Source organism: Pteropus medius, unplaced genomic scaffold (genome assembly GCF_902729225.1).
Source record: "Pteropus medius unplaced genomic scaffold, Ma_sr-lr_union100, whole genome shotgun sequence".
In the NCBI taxonomy this organism is placed as follows: domain Eukaryota; kingdom Metazoa; phylum Chordata; class Mammalia; order Chiroptera; family Pteropodidae; genus Pteropus; species Pteropus medius.
The window spans coordinates 18,130,598-18,150,954 of NW_024340692.1; the positions used below are offsets into that span (position 1 = coordinate 18,130,598).

The window sequence follows — 20,357 nt, forward strand, 5'->3', positions numbered from 1 at the left end:
TGTCATATAATAACATGATTTTAAGTTATTTTTCTTCTAAGCAACCCCAGATATCGTGTAAAGGTAATAATAAAAAATTATTTCTCTATATTTTTAAAATGATTTTCCAATATCAAAGTGACATGTTGGACTAATCTTCATATTATTTCTCTCATTCTATAATAATGTTCCTTTTAACTTAATTTCATTCAAGATATCACTTTATTTGAGATTCTCAAAATTCCACATATTTAAACATTAACTGGATTAGCTGTAGAAATAGAATAGATGGCAACATATCATAGATTCTAAAGTGTGTGACTTAGCAAAAAATTATCTCTTGAAGAACTCTTGTGTCATCTGCCATTTAATTAATTAGGATCCCACCTCGTTATATGTGGAGTAGAGAAATTTGCAACATGATTTAATGAAAGGCGAAGGATTTGGAGCCAAACAAGCCTGGATTCTGACCCGTTTTCACCACTTTCTATCTCTACGACTTTGTGCTTATTACTTAACTTTTCTGAGCTCAGTTTCCTCAACTGTGAAAATATAATAATGTTCAATTTCATTCAACAAATATATATGTAGCACCTATTGTTCTAAACATGGGGATTCAGTGGCAAACAACAACAAAAAAAAAGGCCATGCTCTCATGGAAGCTACAACTTTAGTTGACATAACAGAAAATAAACAAATATTAGATAGATCTTGGCTATAATACCAATATATAAATGATATGAAGGAAAATGAAACAGAATAAGGGGATAAAGAGGGATGGAGATGGGTGCCACGTTAGCTAGGAAGGCATTTCTGAGGTTATACTTGAGCTGAAACATGAATAAAATGAGGTGCAAGCTGTTAAAAGAGCTTTTCCTGTGTTGGTCATGATAAAAAAAAAATTATAACTAAAGGATCTGGTACAGTAAACGCTTAGTGCCTAGTAAGGACTCAAACATGGTAAGTATCATAAAATTTTGAGTTCATTTCTTTTCTATCCCTAAGGTCCAAGTTATTAAAATACGAAAGTTATCACCTATACAAAGCACCCACAAGCACCTAACCATGGACAGCTTCATGTCCTTACATGGAAAGCAGGAGAAATGGAGTTAGAGAGAGCCTAAAGAATGACACGTTGTGACAGCATGAGAGAGAAGAGTAGGGAGGTGCATGGGGCTTGGGACACACATTGACTGAGGAAGGGAGAGATGATGTTAGCCTCTTAGCAGCCCTGCAGACAGCCTGGGGTCTCAAGGCACAAGCATGAAGAGAGGTTGAGTTGGTGTGAAGAAAAGGAAATACGAGTCTCCATACATACGTGACCAGTTTGCTTAGGGCTTGACCTTATAGAGCCATTATAACTGTCTTTGTATTTTTAGGATGCACATTTAGTTGCTGTCTTAAAATATTATTTCCTCAAGAGAGCATTTTCCTGCTAATAATTTATTCCACAGGGCAATGGGTTGTGAGAAGAGTTTCTTTCTATTTAGATGTTTAAAATATATATTTTTTTTTACATGAGAGGTCTATCAAAAATGAATTCAGTAATCTCAGTACAGATTACTCTCTAATAGAAATAATTTGGCAGTGGTGAATCAGCACATTCAGAAACTTAAAAGGTCATTACAAATTCAGATGGATTTCTCATAGATGAGATTCTACCAATTGAAGGAAGTTGAAGACTATTCTAAGGTAAATGAATCTGTTTAATAGACTGAAAGTACGTGGCAGATAGAGGGCATTAACTTGTATGTGGTGAATAGAATAAGGAATTTCTTAGACTTTTTTTTAGAACTGTCTTGTTCTAACAAGAAATACACAAAATGATCCTAAGAAAAATATTCAATTCAATCTCAAAATCAAATTTTCTTCCTTAAAACAACAGTTTGCAAAATCTGGTGATATTAACAATGCTTTGCCCCAGGCTAAGAGCACAATTCAAAAAGGATGTATATGAACAATAAAGAGAGACCATTCAAAGGAAAGCACTTGGAAAGTCTCGCATAATAACAGCTAACCCTCCTCAAGTGTCAGCCTCTGGCCCAGATGTTAAGTATAAGGCCATTAATCCTTAGAAAAATTTTGAGAGATTTTATTATCTCTATTTTGTAGATAGAGAAATGGAGATTCGCTGAAGTTCACCAAGCTGTCTAAAGCTCACACAGTAAAAGACAAAGTTATAAATATAACATTTTATGACGTTTTTTTCTTCTTTTTAATTCTCTTTTGACTAGGAATAAAGTCACATAGTAGAAAAAGAATAGTGACAGGAGGAGAAAGAAGACCCCAGCTCTAGTCAATTTCACAACTCTTCCCCAGCCTGTTTTTTCATCCCAGAAGATCTAGTCCAAAAGCAATCTCGCCAAAACCATTAAAAAAAGTATAAAGACAAAAGTGCTCTATAAATGAAAGCAAAGAAAGCATGAGGAATCAGTAGTTTCTCCATGTTAAATTACTGGCAGAATACCAATGAGGAAGTTATCACCTCTTGTGGAATACATGCAGTTAGTATCTGCCCAAGTACCGGGCAGATGTTCAGTTACTCTTAGGACAGTTGGACGTTGCTTTTTTGCCATCTTTCTAAAAGATATTTTTCTGCTACTTTAAATGTCTTAAATAGCTGGTTTTTCAATTTGTTAGCTCAGTGTCAGAGAGGGAGAGAGAATTAGGTTCACTGACTGAAGAAGTACCAGTGACCAGGGACAGACTTGCAACCATTGAAGAGAGGATCAAGATTTTAGATGTGCCTCAGTGACCATATTTTTTGGTAAAATATGATGAGACTCCCAACAGCGCTATTTCCTCTGATTGTGACTACAATTGCAGAAGCTTATTTGGACCTTCTGAACACTTGTTTGACAGCTGCAGAGTTTATCTATTAACTCAGGGGAGCTACAGCTACCCTGAAACTTGTACTGAAAAACTGAGTGATTAGAAAATCCTCAATCATCTGGTCATACTCCGGGCTTGAACTCCTACGAAAGTCCTAGTGACAGAAAGGAAACATTTATCTCAAGACCTATAAGAGCAAAAGTTCCACCATCGGATTTTTTTATACCAAAGGAGTAAATCGATGCCCCAACCAGTAGATGGAAAGTACCCTGAGAGCCGTTCCCCTGTCTATTTTGTTTAACATGTTTACCCAGCAGGGAAGAAAAGGAATGGCATATAGTGACATACTCTGAAAAATATGTTAGATGAAGGAAGAAATGAATGAATGAATAATGAATAAATCTGTAATAAAATGAGAGGTTCTGTTCTATGCAGAGCCCCAGAAAGTCTACTTGGGGAAAAAAAAGAGAAAGGAATCTATGGCCATGCCACCCTGAATGTGCCCGATCTCCTTTGATCTTGGAAGCTAAGCAGGGTTGGGCCTGGTTAGTACTTGGATGGGAGACCACCTAGGAAGACCAGGTGCTATAGGTGTTAAAAAAAAAAAAAAGTGAGAAAGGCAAAGAACTTTTATGGTAAGACTACTATATCCATGCCAGAGTAATTTAGAAATAATATATGACTTTATTATTATCTATGACATGACTGGTTCCAATAAAGTTTAAAGACACAAATCATAAAACTTTCTACAATTCTCAGTGTGTCTTAAATTTTAGAGTTTCCTATTTAACAGAATTAATCAAATCACATACTGTTGTAACCTGTTAGAATGGGTATTGTGAATATTCGTGCTACATATCAGACATGGTCTGCATCATTGGCAAGCATATACTCATTAAGAGGTGCCACAAAATAATATATACATATGGCCCTGTGCAGTTTATTTTTTTAAGTATAGTTGACATATGATCTTATACTGGTTATATTCAAGTGTATAATATAGTGATTTGACATATTTATGTCTTATAATGTGATCACCCCACTAATTCTAGTATTCATCTATCTCTCACTGTGTAAACTTATCACAATATTATTGACTACATTTCCCTTCTCCTTTTCACCCATTCCCCACCCCTTCTCTTCTGATACTGTCTCTTTGGTCTCTATTTCTAAGAGTCTGTTTTTGTTTTGTTTAGATTCCACATATAAGTGAAACTATATGCTATTTGTCTTTTTCTGCATGATTTATTTCACTTAGCATAATACCCTCTAGATTCAGAAATGTCTCAAATCGCAAGATTTCATTTTCATTGCTGTGTAATAGTTCATTGTGTGTGGGTATATATACATTTCAAGTATATGATATAGTGATTCGACATATATACACACACATGTATACACACACACATGCACACATATACCACATTTTCTTTATTCATCTATCAGTGGACAGCGAGGTTGCTCCCATATCTAAGTTATTGTAAATAATGCTGCAATAAACATAAAGGTGCATATATCTTTTCAAATTAGTGTTTTCATCTTCTTTGGATAAATAGCCAGAAGTGGAATTGCTGGGTCATATGGTATATCTATTTTTAGTTTTTTGAGGAATCTCCATACTGTTTTACATAGGGGCTGTACCAGTTTGCATTCCCACCAACAGTGCATAAGGGTTCCCTTTTCTCCACATCCTCACCAACACATGTTATTTGTTAACTTTAATGATAATTGCCATTCTGACTGGTGTAAAGTAGTATCTCATTATGGTTTTGATTTGCATTTTCATGATGATTAGTGGTTGAGCATCTTTTCATATATCTCTTGGCCATGTGTATGTCCTCTTTGAAGAACTGTCTTTTCATGTCATCTGCCCATTTTTCAATCAGATTGTTTTTTGTTGTTGTTATTGACTTGTATGAGTTTCTTATATATTTTGGATGTCAAGTCCTTATTGGATATACCTTTTGCGAATATATTTTCCCATTCAGTATGTTAGCTTTTTATTTTGTTGATGGTTTCCTTCGCTATGCAGAAGACTTTTAATTTGTTTTCCCATTTATTTATTTTTGCTTTTATTTCCTTGCTCAAGGAGATGTATCCTACAGGATATTACTCCAACTGAAGTCAAATAGTTTACTTCCCATGTCTTCTATGAGTTGTAGAGTTTCAGGCCCTATGTACTTTAAACCACATTCTTGATTTACCAGGTTCACTTTCTATTTTTTCTTTTTCTTGTCATTTTCATTTCTTTTTCATTTTCTCTTTAAAAGGAAAAAAAATTATTTCAATAGCTAAATTTGCATGGTTGATTTGTTACCTTGCTAGTTAACTGGCTATCTAGATAATGCCTGCTTGCAGTAGTCACTGAATATGATCTAGTGGTAGCAGAGAATAATCACCTATATAACCATATTTTTAACCATAACCACAACTAAATACCTTTTATAAATTTCTTATTTGTAGACTTACGTAGTACTGACTAATAATCCACTGCCCTTTAAAAAAGTAAAACAAGGTAGTCAGATAAAAATTTTAACCCATTAAATTCTAAGATCTTACATTTAAAGTTAAAAGAAAATTTAAAGCTAAAAGAGGTTTAAGAATCACAAGTTCAACTAACTAAAGCCATTTCATCATGAAGAAACCAACCCACCATTACACAACAAAATAAAGTCAGGAATGGCAGTCACCTCAAAAAAGGGCTTTGGAAAGAGTAACACAGTCTGAGGATTATAAGGTCCCTTTCTACTTCATATATGCGAAATCCAGTCTAAAATGTTTTACCTTGCTACAGCCTTCCATTATTTTAATGAATTTTTTTTCAGAATTACCTACCCCCTTGCCCCTTAAACCCTCCCCTCAAAAAACACTGGGCCTATCAGTAAGTCTCTTTAACAATTTGTTACAAAAAAAATTGCACTTATAACCCAAGGAAAGAAAAAAAGGCATAATTATCAGAAATTTTAAAGACAGAGTCAGTTTAGTATTATAGTACAAATAAGCAACAATCACCTTTTTAAAATAAAAAGATAACTAAATGGTAACTTAAAATGGTCACTTAAAATCTCATATACTTTATTATCTCATACATCTATAGTATTGCTTTGAGAACATTCACAAATTCCTAACCAGGAATTCAACAATGTACCACCTGCAGCTATTACCGGAATATTCATATGCCTGTTTTTAAAGTCTTATCACTTTACCCTGTTTCAGGGATTCTCTGATTTTTCTTCCTAACAATGAAGTTAATCTTCACTTCAGGCAGTGTGTGCTTTATGTCAAAATATATAATATGAAACTAGATTTTGAGTCAAAATTTGGATTGTCTTTAATTACTCTCATAAGATCTTTCTTACTATCCAAGTGCTAAAATGGCATATTAATTCTGCAAAAAATTGTTATACCATCCTTTGATATGTAGAAATATAAGATCATAACTCACAAATTTTTGTTGTTATTGCTCCTATCACATTCAAAATAATGTTTATCAATTTTGTCTTTTGGGACCAAAAGTTTCACTTAATTAGTTAATTTAAATAGCCATGTTAAAACTACACATCTATTAATTTTATATATGTTTTTCTAAACCTCAAAATTTGAGAAAAAATTTCTTTCTGGTCTCCTATAAATCATATTTGATTAGTACTCTAAGCAGAGCCCCAAGTATTTACCAATTTCATTATCAGGCTAAAATGAGATTAATCCTCCAATATCAGATGTATCTGAGTATTAAGGTTTTAAAACAACAAATCAAAATAGGCAATGCTTAATATGTATTATTTATAATATTTTTGTTATATAATTATCTCTAGCCTTAATGTAATTACATGCAATGGTTTTAGTGATTTAATGTTCAGAAATGTTTTCTCTTATACCTAAGTTTAGGTAATAAAATATTTTGGCTCTGGTTCATGAAGGAAACAAATATTTTCTAGATAATCCATGATAAAACAATTAGACAAATACTAATAAGCTAGACAGCTTGTAATAAACAATGAACTCTGTTGAATCCACAGAATTTCACAAAATAAAAAAAATTGTATGAAATGTATGGCAAATAGAAAATTCTCAATGTAAACAACACACAGGTCAAAAAAGAAAACATAATGGAAACTTAAAAATTGGGACACTGAATGATAACAAAAATAGGACACACTAAAACATGTGGGATACAGAAAAAAAATGTTTAGAGGAGATACAGCCTTAAATACATATATCGTAAAGGAACAGCTAAAATCAATAAACTATCTATCTTAAGAACTTAAAAAAGAACTACAAATTAAAATCCCAAACTAAGTATAAAGAAAAAGATAATGAAAATAAGACAACAGAGATAAATGAAATGGAAGATGAACAAATAAAAATAAAAGTTAGAATAAAATTTGTTTTTCTGAGAGAATAAAATTTCTAGTAACATTGGTCAAAGGACAAAAGGAGAGAAAATGTAAATTTTAATACCAGGAATTTTAAAAGGAATAATGCTGTACACATTTTAAAAAATAATAAGATGATATTATGAACTTTATGCCAATATACTTGAAAATATAAATAATAGGACACTTTTTAAAGAATCAACTTAGAGAATCTGAGCAAAGAAGAGAGACACTCCATTAGTACCGTGTCTTGGGGATAGTGACTAGAAGGTGACTAGAGGGAGATTTCTGACTTGCTGGTGATAGTCGATTTCTTAACTGGGGTTATGTTTACACAGGTGTTTTTGTTAATATTCATCATTTTCTACACTTATAATTTGTGTACTTTTATGCATTTATATTATAAAAAAAATAAAATATTTCTTTAAAAAATTAAGTTATGTACCTAGATACTTCCTGATAAGACTATAATCTTTCCCCGAGCTCACAGATTGTAATTTCTAAGATTGGGTGGTGAGATAATAGCGATGATATTCCAAATTCTGATGAATTAACCCAAGAGAAATCTGGAAAAAAAGATGAACTTTTATATCATTACTTTCATTATGATTAAGATAAATCAGACGAAATATAACACAGCTTTCAGAATTTTAAGGCCAACTCCTAACTTTGAAAAAACAATTTTCCCCAAAAGTGATTTACATGAAACCCCTTAATAGAATAAGATTTAAAATCTACAACATTGTGTTTCATAATTATCAGTAAATGGCTCTATAACTCAAGTAATCAATTAATTTTCCCAGAGTTATATATTTGTAGCATGTTTAAAATGATGTCTTCACTTTTCTCTTTCCTAGTCAATATAATAGGAATATAAATGTTCTATTTTATCCAAGTTGTTAGGATTAATAGAGAAATTAATATAAAACTAATAAAACAGTGCCTGCAACAGAGTAACAGCTCAATAATTGCTATTTTATCAGCACTGCCATCATTAGAGTAACTCCTTTTCTCTAAATTAAATGCATACTTCCAAATTCTTGTCATCGAAAATGGGTAACATGATTTACATTCAATTCAATTCTAATTTGATAACACATTAAGAAAACCAAAAATTCGGAAATTCTATATTTCTATTCACAAAGACACAAAGAACCATACATTAAAATTTATATTTCTGCTCAATATATAATTGAAATGGTTTTCTATTTTCTATATTGACTATTAAATTTAATTTTCATCAATATCACTAAACTTTAAATTTTCTCAAAGAAAAGAATTTAAAATTCTTGAAAAGCAACAAAAATTGCATAGTAATAGCTACTAATTATCATGTACCTACTATGTGCCAGTATGGTATTTTCTATCTTGGTACATGAATGAGAAATGGCTCAAAAATTAAAGATTTACACAAAGCAAGCAGTTGATAAATGTTAGAAATGAGTTCCATGCCACTTTCTAAAGATGTCAAATCACTTTTTCTGTCTACTATGGTACGCTGCCTCATATGGATAAAAACATTAAGAACAGCTATTCATTAACAATTCCTATTAACCAAAAATATTTTGGCAACAGATTATAATATACCTGAGACATATGGATATTAAAAATCTTCTAAGAAATTATCCTTAAATTCAGAGATGGAGTATTAACTACCATCCAAAGATAATCATTTGAGACATTTTACGAAGAATCAATCACATGTACATTCTCATCTAAGTTTTTAAAAACCAAATCTCACGTTTAGGCTCAATATAAAATATCATTACTAGCCTTATTAAATTGCTTGTATTCAATAGCCAAAAATTTGACCAGAACCAACTCGCCATGAGGGAGATCTATAATAAATAAATCACCATGCCCATTACTTTTCATCTTCAGTTAAAGAGTTTGTCTTTGATGAATCATTCTCCTATAACTGTGGTTAGTCTATTTCTCTTTTTCATAAAGTTTTAATTTATATACATATGTATATGTATACACACACACACACACACACACACACACACATATACATATGCACAGAAAAGTACAAAAAAGCATATAACTTGATGTCTTTTTACTAAGTACATACACCAAGGTAACCGACATGCATGTGAAAAGCACCTAGATAAAAAAATAGAACATTACTGGTCTCCCATCAACTACATTTGCCTCTTTATAAATATTATATAAACGGACTCACCTAATACGTACTATTTTGTATCTGGCTTATTATTTTTGTGAGATATTATTTATGTTGTTCATCTAGCCATAGTTCATTTTTTTCATTGTTATGTTATAGTCAACTGTATGAATATACCACAATTTATTTATCCATTCTATTATCAAAATACATTTGGATTGTCACATGACACTATTCAAAAAATAAAAGCAAGCTACAGAGTGAGAGAATGTATTTGTAATACATGTCTAAATGATTCATAAATCAAGATAAGAGACCAAAGGATATAAATAACTCATAAATCAAGACTAAAAAGACAATTTTATAAAAAATGAATAAAACAATCTGAAATGGGTATTTCTAAAAAAGAAAAAAAGTGAATAGTCAATAAACATCTAAAAAGAGACAAATTCATTACACATCAGGGCAATACAAATCAAGACACAACAAGGTACTACTATACATGTATTAGAATGGCTAAAGTGGAAAAGACAGGGAGCAGAGAATGAAAAGCTAAAATTTCTCTCATATCCACTGGAAGGACATTATACACACGAGTTGAGATAATCAGTCAGGTCAGTACCTTCACTGAAATAAGGATCAATCATGACTATACTTAAGAAAGATTAGACATAATCACTGCCCTTAAGCCTTTCTCATATAGGATGCTACCAGATGACACAGACATAAAATAATGTTTCATTATGTGGTAGAGCCTAGAACACTCCGATATCAATAAATATTATAGGAAGTATTTCTGGGAAGAATCAAAATTGAAATTAAATCTTAAAAAACTAATGACATTCAGAAGGAGGAAACAGAGAAAAGAATTAACACAGGCATCGGGTAAATATAATCAAAACTACAGAGGTAGGAGAGCAAATGAGTACTTCCCTGGAAATCACAAAGTAAGATTAAATAAGGCTCCCCTAAGTATAATTAAGTCAAATTCTGACCATTTCAATGACTAGGTAAGGTTCTGAGTGTCATTTAATATTTTAAAACATTAAGTGGGACTCCAAGCAACTGTCAAGTTCAAAGCTAAAATAATATCTCTAGCTGAAAAACAGATGGCACTAAAGTATTCTTATTCCTAACAACCACATATTGGATGTTTAAATCTGGCAGCAAACAACAACAAATGCTCAGAGCAACATAATGGTATAGCTACTATTAACCATAATTTACAGATAAGGAAACTGAAGCTCAGATAAGTTAAATTCACTCAATCAACATGCAAATTAAAATGTAAATACAGGTATATCTAATTTAGAACACATATAATTCATTATGACACACATGATGGCTTTAGTTTTTTGGGGTATGGCTTTAGTTTTCAGACAAGGGGATTATTAAATATTCTCTCTAGGTTCCCCATTCTTCTTATTTATCCCCAGCACTTAGAGAAGGGCCTAGGTTCAGTAAATATTGAGTGATTCTACAGTTTTTGAGCACCTCCTCTCTACTTAGACCTGCCCTTACAGAGCTGAAAAACTCGAGGAAGAGAAGTATACAATCACAGTATACTGTCATATGTGCTGAAGTTGGGTGAATGAATGGATGGATGGATGAATAAATAGATGCAAGCTGGATATTTAACACAATTAAGTATTTGACATTGTGGTTTTGGTTAAGAACATGGCTTTAAATGTTCAACTTTATTTCAAATCCCACTTCTGCCATTTTTCACTTGTATGGCCTTGTGCAAGTAATTTCATGTCTCAAAACCAGTTTATTCATTCATGAAATGAGGAGTTCCTGTAACTCAAAGTTACAGAAATCACGTATGCAAAACACTCAGTTCAGTGTTTGACATAGAGTAAGTACTCAATAAATTGCTGTCACTGGTGTTAGAAGTGGTAGTGTCCTCTGGTCTAAAGTTCTAGTCTGAGACCTGTGTTTTTGTGCCACTAGGCACAAGCACTAACAAGTTTGAACATGAATAAATGTCTTTCCTACTATTTATCAATGTGTACAATTGCCACATTAGTTTATTCAAGGAAACCAATTCATAGTTTCTGCAGCCTTGGGACATGAAACTCTTGTTCAGTAGACGAGAAGCTATGAACATATGCCTAATGGAGCCAAATCTAAAGACTGGATTATGAAACTGAGTCCTCAAAGGGACTATTTCTTTCACATAGGGAGAAATGAATCATGTACTAGAAAAATCAATGAGGACTTTAGTTCATTAAACTTTTGAAATGGTTACTTTTCTAACTTCCCATAAAAACCTGACTTTAATCGATAAGTAGAACAGAATCTACTTCATTCACAGGATTTACTGTGTGCCAACTACACATGAAAAACATTTCCATTATTTTATTCTAACTTCACACTAAGAAACTTGAGGCACTAACATGGGTTAAGATCAAAAATCACACTACTAGAAAGCAGTAAAACCAAGATTTGAATTTATGTTTTTTGACTCTAAGTGCAGTGGTACTTACAACTGAATTTAAACAGAAAAAACAAATGAGGTCCACACACATAAGACTAGGTGAGAAAATAAAAAAATGCTTACTTTGTATAGGACCAGCAAAAGTACCAGATGAATCCCCAAATAAGTGGTATTTTAATTCTTGTTTGTAATTTAAAAAAAATAAAATCAAAACAGCTATAGAACTTTTATATCAATAAAGTCATTTTTGCAGTTCATCACCTATTGCTTTTAATGTCTTTTAGTGTCTTGAATATAGATTCTTCTTTCTCTATGATTAGCCTTTTAAAGGCCAGAACAATGTTTTATACTTCATTTTTCACCTTTATTCAGAAATGAGCATATTCATTAATACTCAACCATTTACCGAAATAGTTTCTATTTCAGAAATGAGCATATTTATTAATACTCAAACACTCACTGAAATAGTATATCTTGTCTAAAGGCAGAGAATAAACATTAAAATAATGTTAATAAGCTTTTTCAGGTCTGTGATACTGATTTTTTAGAAAGGGGATTATCTAGTATACTTTGTATAAGACCCCTCCCCAAAATAATGTACACTGTAGATAGGTACTAAATAAATAGATGTAAGCATGTGATTAGCACAATGAAGTATTTGAAATTGTGGATAAAGGATTATCAATAATGATTAAGTATAACTCATTAACGAAATACTTTAGGCAATACCTCACATTAATATTCAATTGTTTTCTTATTTGGTAGAGCATGAAAATAATATTCTGAAATTTTACATCAATATTTACATCACTGTTAACCCAAATTAACATACACATGTGTACATGTATGCAATGTTTTTAAATCAAACATTTTTATTCTTGACATTCTGAAGTATGTGTCATTTCTAGTGGTGCTGGGTATCTTATGTTTGACTCTCCAGAGCCATTTTCTATCCTTCTTTTCCCTGTTCTGTGCCCTGATAAATTGACCATCAGGGGCTTCTTCTATTTGCTCCTTTGTCCTCTGACTTATGTTGGGTTCAGCCAATGGGAGACACCAGCAGGAGAATGAGAGAGAGGAACGAGTGGAGAGAGTGGTCGGGGTATTTACTCCCTCAGTTCATGCTCTGTTGAGCTGCTCCAATTCAGTTATCTGTGTTGTCTACAAAAGGCAGTGGATCTGGTCAGGTGGCTCTCTCTCACAGCCACTCTCTCTGGGTTCTAGAATTACTTCCTTCCTCTTGTCTCATTTAACCTAACTGCTCCCAGCTAGTCCCTGAGGATATTATTCCTTTTTCTTTTCCTAAACACTGTTTTAGTTCTGTAAATTTTACATTTCCTCACTATCACAAACAAATCAATCTTACCAAGCAGGTCTCAAAAAATGATTACACAAGCATCTGCCCATGAAACAAAAACAAAATGGGTTCACAAAGTGTTTTAAACCTCAGGCAGAAGGTCAGTGTTTACTTCTGTGGTTGAGTCAATCCTTCACTAACATTTTGTGTATGAATCCTTAATTATGCACACTACACATTAAGGCCATGGTCTATTTCCTAGTGCTTACATTAAATTAGAGATTTTCAAAACAGCAGCAAGGAAAATTCACCAAAAGCTGTTACAAATAGAAGCATAGGAAGAACTTGAGTATAATTAGTTTTGAGCATTCTTTTATTCTATAAAAGAATGACTGCTGTAATAAATCCTGTCTTTCTGATGCAACAAGAATAAAGCTTTAATACATTATTCTAGTGGTTGATTTATGTTCAGAAACATCAGAAAGTTTAAATAACTCTGTTGTGATTTTCACGTTTAGAGGCACTGCTCCCTGAAATAAATATTTAAGTTTAAAGTAAATGCATTTGAAACATCTGCACTCTTTGAGTTTTTTCAAGAATGCTGCCAGAGGAGTTATTAGTAAGTCAATAACCTTTTTTCCAATAGAAATATTTAAGAATGTCACTTTCTCAAATATATTGGAGTAAATGAAAGCCCTCGACTATGTATTTCAAAAAAAAGTAAAGAATAAAAAAATATTCAATTGTCAAAAATTCTCTTCTAAAATAACCCAATAGGCTTTTAAAACAAAATCTCAAACATACGTTTCTCCATTCACATTGCTGTTGTCATGGAGACCAATCTCTGGCACATTTGATGGTGTAACTTACACATCTTTCTAGCCTGAAAAATTCCATTGTTGCCATAGAAACTGCCAGTCACTAGCCTTTCCATTCCCTGATGCTCCCATAGATACCACTGAAATTTCGGCCGTGATTTTCCTGGCCTTTAGCAATCTTAGAGCTTTGGTAAAGCCAGAATGGAAACAAACAAGAGAAAAAAAAAAACTCTTGGTACCTTGTACTTAAAATGTAACAATTTATATCAGTCATAAAATACTGTGCAGTAAACACTATATTAGGAATAATTTATTTTAGTAGAATCTCAGGTAAGCCTTAAAACTGTTCAAGAACTCTCAAGATTCTAAAATAAAAGATTATTCCTAATGTCATTTAAGAAGAATCAACAGTCCTAAAAGGCATTATTTCTTCAGTTAATAAATGGCTTTCAAATAAGAGAGAGAAAAAGCAACTTAATATGCCAGACTTTGGAGTCTATCTGTTTTGGCAAAATATAACAACAACAACAACAATAGTTGTTGTTTTCTCCTGAGAAAACTTAATGAGAACAGTTTTACATCCCATTCCATTTTGGGAACAAAACCTAAGCTCCTCCCTAGGTAAAGGAAAGGACAAAGAACATCTAAAAGCTTTGAGTAGCACATGGAAAGCCCTAAATTTGGATTGCAGAAATTTGTTCTTGAAGTCCCAGAGAATGGTTCCTGAATATAAGGAGGTAGAATATTATCTTCACATTCGTCTCTTCAGTATTCTCAAAATATCAATCTATAAAACCAGTTTTTCTAAAAAATAATTTAGTTGCTTATTTAATACTATTTAGGAAAAAAGAAAATTTAAACATATATGAAACACGGTACTCAACATGCTCTATATACACAGATATAAAACTGGCAACCCACAGAGTAAACTGGAACTACAGAATTTATTAACTGGCATATGTTTTATTAGAATTAGATGTTTACATTTAAAAATCAAGAGCTGACACCAAGATTCACATTTCCAGCATCTCTTAAAATACTAGAATATCTGAAAACATGGAGTCTGTACTTCCACTTAGCTGCTATCCAGTTTGCTACAATCCCTGTCATTCCCAATCATACCAGACTATGCTACTCATTCAAATTAATGACTAGCTGTTATCTAGAATAAACAGATATCAGTCGTTACACTGACATTCACAGATTATGTTATTTTTCAGTAATTCTTAGATTACGTAGGCATAAAATCAACAAGAAATGGTGGTTGGTTGAATGTGGAAGTTCAAAAAAATTGGAGCTAAGGATGGCCCTGAGATGTCTGAGTTGGTTGGGAAAATGGGAAAAAAAAGGGGTGGACTCCCTAAAAACAGAGAATACAGGAAGAGGATACATTCAGACTGGCCAAGGTAGCAGAATTAATGAGAATAAACCAGTAAAATGTTGGCTTTCGTGTGGCTGTGCAAAATCACAGTACAGATATATCTGGTAGTCAGTGGATATTGGAGGATGAGTATATAATTAACTTTCATTAGTTTTTATGCTGTTAGTAATGGTAAACCCTAGGAAATCAATATTATGTAATACTGTTCATTATATGATACTCGATCACTCATTATATACTTGACTTGTAGCCTAAGACATGGATAAGGACTCAAATATTTATTGATATCAGTAATTTTAACAAATATTTAAAAACCTTGGACTTTATTATGAAATTCCTAAAGAAAATGACCATGTTCCATAAATATCAGTTTGATTCTTAGTTTAGCATGTGATTTGACTGACATATAAAGTACAAACATTTACTTACTTTGCTAGTAAGAGCACTTGATTTCTTTTGGCACCGAGAGCATAAGTTGAATAACAATCAGAATCTTCGAAAATGTACTTGTATGTAGCTTCACCCAAAGACAGCATATACTCAACTGATTATTCCTGCATTCATTAAGGTTATCTAACTTATCAGAATGAAATGTATTGAAGGAGGACATCAAGAGGACATGATCACCGGTTGATCTGAGAGCTGGATCTGGGCAATCAAAGGCTCCTCATCCCCTCTACTGTCCTTGGAATATACAGTCTACCACAATTTCCATGTTAACAGCTGTTTTGAAAACATAGCTTTGAGAGAGTAAGGTGCTGCTGAGATCATCTAAGCTAAATACATCACTGAACCCAACTAAGTCCTCTGTATAAACTCTTAAGATCCTGGCGGGTGGGTGCACAGATCTGCTCATTCATCTTCTGGCCATCCAAGACAAGCCTCGTAAGTAAATTCTCTTACTCATGAGAACTGCCACCTATCAATCTGGAGTAGTCCGCCTTTTTCTTCAGCCTCTCCTTGACTTCCTTGCATGGGTGCCAACTTCAAATTTTACCTGGGGAACTGTAGTGGTTTTGAACCAAGTTGAGTCAAATTCTTTTGGGATAGAGATCATATATAAATAAAGTAATGACCTATGAGTTTTTAAGGAGAAAATTAGATTCAATACTTTAAAATCTAGGTTGCATATGTAAAGACGGCCATGTTTTCCTGATTCAGAATGGATAATAAGCCCATTAAAAAGCTTTCTAAGCAGCCTCGGGAACCAATGAATTGGAAATCATTGGATACCAAAGAGCTGCCAATTGCCAAACATGATGATTTCTGAATTCTAAATCCTCATAGTCACATAAAATCAGACATTAGAACCCGCTCCTTAATTTGATAGCAGAAAATTGTCTGCGGGATATTTCTCTGAGAAGGACTTAGTTTTACAGACCCACAGATGACCAGAAGAAACAAGATCCTGAACATCACATCATTATTTTTACCAAGAACCATGGTATTCTGCAACCATAAGCTGAGTCTATAAAAAGATTTCTTGAATTACAAGAAAATAGAAAAGGAAGACATTGTCTTTATGAAAAAGAATGTTCATTCCACAATTTTTCAAACTAAATATCTGGTATTTATGCACTTCATTTTAGTTGGAAAAATTAGGAAAATAAGGTAGCATTCCTTTGAAGATTAATTTTTATCATTTTAATTAACTATTACTTATTTCTTGTTAAAATATGTATAATATTATGTAACGTGAAAAGTGAAATAATTTAGGTAAGGCATTAACAATACCTGACAAATAGTAAGCTCTCAATAAAGACTATGTACCATTATTAGCTATTCTTACTATAATTTCTTTTTTACAAAAACAACATCAAAAACCAAAATATCATCTCCAGAAAGAATCCCTATTAACACCAAAATACATATCCAGCAAGACATATACAGATACAAGTACACACAGATGCATACACACATAACTTATCACTCTGGATAAAAATATGATCATACTTTAAACACTATGTTGTAACATGTTTTTCCACTCAGTCATATACTGTGAATACGTTTCCAACATCTATATAAATATGTGTGCATACTTATCTACATTCTCCACTCACTTTTCCATTGCCAAATACTATTGGACATCTCTGGTTCTAAGAAGCTGGAGAATTCTTTTCCTGTCTTCAAAGAAACCACAGTGATCAAAAGCTCGTTTGTCAGAGATTTCTGTGCCACTGTCTAGAAGATTTTGGCAGCACCAATCTGACATAGCGAGACAGGAGAAAGAAGAGCCACCAGTTACATGAAGAACCAGGAGGGAACAGTCTTCCCTTCAGGTTTGTCCTTCTATACTTTTTATTTTTACAATTTCATAGAAAAGCATGCATAGGCATGCAAAGTTCAGGAATAAAACAAGTCAAAGAGAATCATCTCTTTTTTCAAGAAGCATGCAAAATCTGGCTATTTACTTCTGCCTGAGAGAGTCAAATTAAGTCTAGACTATGAGAAAGAATTAAATACTGAAAAAGTGAAAAAAATTTGCCACAAATTCCTTCCCACAAAATTTCTGAGATAAAGCCCTAAAGTATTTACATGGCATTTGCTATATTATCTGGGCCTTATAATATAGGATACATGCAGGAAAGCCAATGCCAGTATGAAAAAATCCCTTAAGAAACCTATAAGTAGTTTGAAATTGAAGCAGAAATTAAACCATCCTCCTGCCAGGTCTACTTATGTCAACCTAAAGAATAGTTGACACAGCATATTGGGACATACAGATACATTTTACTAGCCTCTAAATTCTGTAACAGCTCTACATATACCAGCCAAGGGAGACTTTAAGTTTAGAGCTAAATCATTTAAAACTCAAAAACAACAAAAAAATTATCTTCAATTTTCCTAATGTAGCTACAGCTCCCCAAGAGAGATTACTCTATCAGTCTGAGGAAATACACATTTGCAGTCTGGAGCCTAGGGATCCAAAGAGTATACCGTTACAGAGAAATCAGAATGAAAACTGGGGGGACTCGAACTAATGTGAACAAGTTTGGCCACTGGAAAATTATCAAATCCTGCTATAAGAATTATAGCAAAGCAACAGCTTCTTAGAGCACAAACAAAAGGAGAAAAGAACAAAATGTTAGGTGATAAAAACAGATAATCTCATGTCTACGTAAAATTCAAGCAACCCACCTAGAAAACTTATTTAATATTTTAGGCAAAACAGCGTTGATATACAGATAGACATTATACATACATAAACCTATGTTTATCCACATTCTCCATACAAGAGAGGAAGAGAGGGAGAGAGATGGAGCGGGCAGAGCGGGGAGGAGGGGAGAGAAGAGAAGGAGATCTCACTGGCACATAGAAGACAGGAGGTAAACTATTAGGAACTCATTTATTTAAAGAAAGGAAATGAGCAGAAGAGGAGAGGGAAAGAGAAGGAATTAATATATTATGGCAAGTTCGTTATGCATATAAATAAGAGAAATAATAATATACAATTAAATAATTTTCCTTATCTGAACAACTGAACTTGGCTCCTGTAAACTGAAGAGCACTTATATGTCCAGGAGTTCTCCAAATTTTAGCTTCAGTTACTTGCAAATCTTTAAATTCTGACCATTATAAATAAAAAGCCCTCATCCTTGGTCTGACTAAAAACAGGATTCTCCTTTCTACCAGCTGCATAAAATCAATTGTCCCTCTTTTAGAGGTAATTTATTTATAGCTGGAAAATTACCTTGAGGTGACCTCCTAACAGACTCATATCCATCCTGATTGTGCATGTACCAATCTAGGTCTAGACATTCACTAACTATGTCAGCCAGTCAGTCACTGATTCTGCAAATATTCATTAAACACTACACACTACTATGGGCCAGGTACCATGCTTGGCCCTGTAGTGATGGAAGCTAATTAAACCTACATGGTCACCACGTTGGAGTTTTAAATCAAGTGAAGAAGGAGAAATTAAACACAACACTATGTGATTTTCTTTTTCATTGCAATTGAGATAACTGCTGCAGAGAAAGAAGCATAGGGTACCATGAGAGGTGCCTTTGTAAGTATGAAGAAGATTAAAAGAAGGAAAGATTAAAAGAAGACTTAGAGTTGGCTGAAACAAAGGGAACGACATTGGGGGTGGGAAACAGTAAAGTATGTAAAGTGATTCTTCTAAGGTAATACCTTTTCTTTAAAAAATTAGATTTTTTTCCTTATTTTAAGTATAGGTTAATAATGGTTATTGTTCATATCCTCAGATTAAAATGACTTTTTAGAGTTTTAACTTATAAATATAATGGTCTAGGTGTATTAAATGCTATTGTAATTTTTCCACATGAAGAATGCTAAATAAATTAATGTTTATTCATAGAATCAAAAAATCAATTTTAGGAAATTTCATAATTTTGCAAATTAAAAAACCTAATTTGATTTTTATTATGTTGAACTGTTTCAAATTGCTAATATTCAATTTTTTTAATAGTTCTGAAACTTACTTGAGGGTTTATTTCCTTAAAAGCATATTTCAGTACTGACCTTAATATTATTTCCATTTATAATACATGAATAAAAGAGATTTTTGTATTAGGTTGTTTTTAACAGTTCTACATAAATAGAAAAATATATGTCTATATGTATTTGAAGAATAATAATTAGACAACTATACTATATTGAAACTTAATCATGAAAATATTAGTTTTTTTGTGGCTAATAACCACAAACTAGGTAGTTTAAGACAAGGCGTTCTTGTGGACATGGAGAACTTATAAAATACTTCTAGGTCCTTCAGCTTGCTGAGGACACAGGGTATAATAAACATTGAAGCAAATTTAATCATGAAATCCAGAGATAGTTTAAAGCCATACATAATTTCCAACTGAGGGGCATAAAACAGTAAATTCAGTGAAGAAAGAGAATTTAAAGATAGAAGTCATTTAATGGGCTAGAGTAACTTCGAAAAGCATTAAAGAAAAATTCAATAAAATTTGAATGAGCTCATAGGGATTACAAATTCAAATGCTGACAAGGGCCTTGGTAGGAATTAAAACAAAAATCACTTACAAGTATATACAATAGAGTAAAGAAAGCCTCTTCAATAAATGGTGCTAGGAGAACTGGACAGATACATGCAAAAGAATGAAACTGGATCATCTTCTT

General features: G+C 32.7%; 1 non-coding gene across 1 annotated transcript; it reads left to right on the top strand.

The window, feature by feature from the left end:
• The first annotated feature begins 3,286 nt into the window (after positions 1–3,286).
• LOC120591160 (5S ribosomal RNA) lies at positions 3,287–3,405 on the top strand. Its single transcript, XR_005649856.1, has one exon. It is a non-coding gene; the product is annotated as a 5S ribosomal RNA (ribosomal RNA).
• Positions 3,406–20,357: the final 16,952 nt, after the last annotated feature.